Here is a 3,241-nt window from a genome sequence, read left to right on the forward strand (position 1 = left end):
ATTCCTGCTCTCCAATAACGTGCTCCATCCTGGTTTGCGGGTGCTGTCCAGTTAATTAAGCCTGGTCCTACCAAATTATTGAGTGCTCCCCTTTTAGTCTAAAAAGTGCTCAGTTTGGAGGTTAAATTGAATGGTCACTTTAGCCCAGGGATGCTAAAACTTGAGCATACAACTGAGTCACCTGGAGGACTTATTGAAACAGAAAGCTGAGCCCCATCCCCAGAGTTGCTGATTCCTTAGCTCTGGGGCAGGGTTCAAGAATGTGCATTTCTAACAAGTTCCCAGCTGAGGCTGCTACTGCAGGCTAGGGACCAGGATTTGAGAACCACTGCTTTAGATGATTACTTACTCTCTGCACCCCTCTAACCCTCTCGTCACTTCTGTAATCCTTTGTCTGTACCTGTTGCAGCAAAAATAGAAATGAGACTTTTCTGATAAACAAGGAAAATAAGCAACAATGAACAGGCTGGGGAAACAGCATAAACAGGACTGAAAGAGTTAAGTAATCTTAGTTATTCTTCAGCTGTTACTACTAAAACACACATAGCTAGACTTATCCTTCACAAAGCTAAACAAAGCTAGTTACTCTCTGATTCCATAAGAATTGTGCCCTGCACCCAGCATTTACTCTCCCTGCATTCTCTCGTAGCAAATCACCCCTTGTACCTGTTTACATTTCAGAAAGGAGGTCACAGGCCGGTAACCCAGGGATGAACGGACCCAATTACCAGGCTGCCTGATGCCAGCAGTGACTGTTTTAAAATATTGCAAGAAGAAGAATGCAAGACCTTCACCACTTTGATCCTTATCACTTACCCTGGACTGCGAGTTCTACCTGTAAGACCCACTCTAATTCCCCAGGATGGGGCGGGACAGTTCTTGAGGTGCTAGCCTACTGTGCCTTCCCTTTGCCTGGCAAAGAAAATAAAAAGCCAATCTCTGTCTCCGTATTTTTATTCGGCATCAGTGCATAGGGGGCCAAGATTTGGCAACATAGCTCATATTCCCCATCCTGTAACTCTGCCCTAGTCCTGCTTCACTCCTCTCCCTGATCCTGTAACACTCTTCCTGTCCATCATAACACCTCCCATAACCCATGCATCCTCCCATAACCTCCCTGTCCGCCACAATTCCCTGTTCCCCATAACCCCCGTCTATGACTTCTCTGTCCTACACTCCCCTGCCTCTATACACCCTTCCATTTTTTCATATAAATCCCTTCCTGTCTCCCCCAGAACCCCTTCTTGAGACTCCATAACCTCCCCTTGGTCCTTTCCTAACCCTCTCCCTGTCCCACAAGAACCTCTTTATCCCATGTAACCCTCTCCTGGACCCCTGTAATCTTCTCTTTGTCTCCCATAAACTTTTCCCATTCTTTTCTAACCTCCAGCCTCCTTCCCACACAAATCACTTTCTTTTCCCAAAAAACTTTCCTGCAACCCTACAGTTCCCTCCTGGACACTCAGACACCCATCATCCCCCTGTCTATCCCATATTAGCTCTGGCTGTCCTCTCCTGACTCCCTCCCTGTTCCCTTAAACTCCCCACTATTTCCGGATCAGCATCCACAGTTAATGCCACAGCTGTCCGCTCACTCATCCTCGTCCTGGGGCTGCCCTGGGGAGTTGAGTCACAGCGGCGCGGCCTCTGTTGGTTACCACTTTTTTGTGATTGGCTGCCCTGATACGGAAGATGCTGGGAGGGGGGTGCCTCAAGCATTTAGACCCAGATTCTGGTTGGTTCAATGTACTAAGGAAGCATTACTCAGGCACGCCCCCCCCACCCCTGTTCTCTGCCTCTCCTCTTGATTGATTCAATGAACAAAGATGTGGGGTTTCAACTATTTGCCTTTTAAAAAAAATTAATTTAGTTACTTATTTTTTAGCTGTGTTGGGTCTTTGTTGCTCTGCGCGGGCTTTCTCTAGTTGCAGAGAGCGGGAGCTACTCTTCGTTGCAGTGGCGGGCTTCTCATCGCGGTGGCTTCTCTTGTTGCGGAGCACGGGCTCTAGGCGCGCGGGCTTCAGCAGTTGCGGCTCGCGGGCTCTAGAGCGCAGGCTCAGTAGTTGAAGCGCATGGGTTTAGTCACTCCGTGGCATGTGGGATCTTCCCGGACCAGGGCTCGAACCCATGTCCCCTGCATTGGCAGATAGATTCTTAACCACTGCGCCACCAGGAAAGTCCTCAACTATTTGCTTTTGTTGTTGTTCCCAATTTGAACTCCTGATTGACTCAGTGAATGAAGTGGGTGGGCCTCAAGTACTGGCTAGTACATTCTGGGTTGATTCTTTAATAGGCAAAGGGCCTATTTTTTAACATGGAAGTATTGGAAGCCTACAGTGCACCAGGCAGTGCTCTGCTCTTGAAGGCCAAGTGGCAACCAAGAGAGACAAAGCCACAGCCCTCCCGGAGTTCTCAGTCCATGGGGTACATGGGGAGATGTACAGAGAAAACCTGAATAAATAAACTAAATTATTTCAGAGAGGACCAAGGGCTATGGGGAATAACTAGTACATAAGGGATAGGGACCCAGGAGGGTGACACGAGGTGAAATGGGGAGTGAGGAGGTCAAGGAAGACCTGTCTGGGGAGAGGACATTCAAGTCTGGATGAAGGGCTAGCCATGAGAAGATCAGGGTGAAAGAGTTCCAGGCAGGGGGAATGGTAAGTGCAAAGGTCCTGAGGTGGGAAAGAGAGTTGTGTGATCCAGAAACAGAAACAAAGGCAGTGTGGTTAGAGTGTGGAGGCAAGAGGAGAGGAACAGACCAAGGCAGAGCCTGAACACCTGGGTGAGGGATTTGGGTTTGATCCCAAGAGCCATGGGAACATGGAGGGTTTAAGCCAAGGAGGGAGAGAATCTGATTTAGGTTGTGGGGTTGCTTGGCTGCCCTGAGCAGAATGGAGAGTGGAAGGCAGAAGGTTTTTGTTTTGCCTGAGGACAGAGCCTGGCAGTTTCATTCTTACAGAGAATGGGGCAGTGCCCTGACCCCTGGGTCCCTTGGACATGGTGGGATTTGGATATGGAAAGGGAGAGCATTCGGCAGAGAGAAGGCGCCAGGAAACCTCAGCCAGGAACAAGCCACGTGGGACCTGAGTGTGTCTGTATCTGTCTGTGCATGTGTGTGTCGATCTCCTAAGATGATGGACTCAGCGATGCCCTTCACATCTTAGGCAGTCACTCTCCTCAGTCTCTGCAATCATGGAAGCTGGAAGGTGTAGGGGTCGTGTAGGCAGGAATCATACTG

The 3,241-nt window shown here is 49.2% G+C and overlaps 1 pseudogene; it reads left to right on the forward strand.

Moving 5' to 3' along the window:
- LOC103079013 (protein FAM57A pseudogene) overlaps positions 1-3,241 on the forward strand; it is a 7,451-nt pseudogene that overhangs the window by 737 nt on the left and 3,473 nt on the right.

Source organism: Lipotes vexillifer, unplaced genomic scaffold (assembly GCF_000442215.2).
Source record: "Lipotes vexillifer unplaced genomic scaffold, Lipotes_vexillifer_v1.1 scaffold182, whole genome shotgun sequence".
Classification (NCBI taxonomy): Eukaryota; Metazoa; Chordata; class Mammalia; order Artiodactyla; family Lipotidae; genus Lipotes; species Lipotes vexillifer.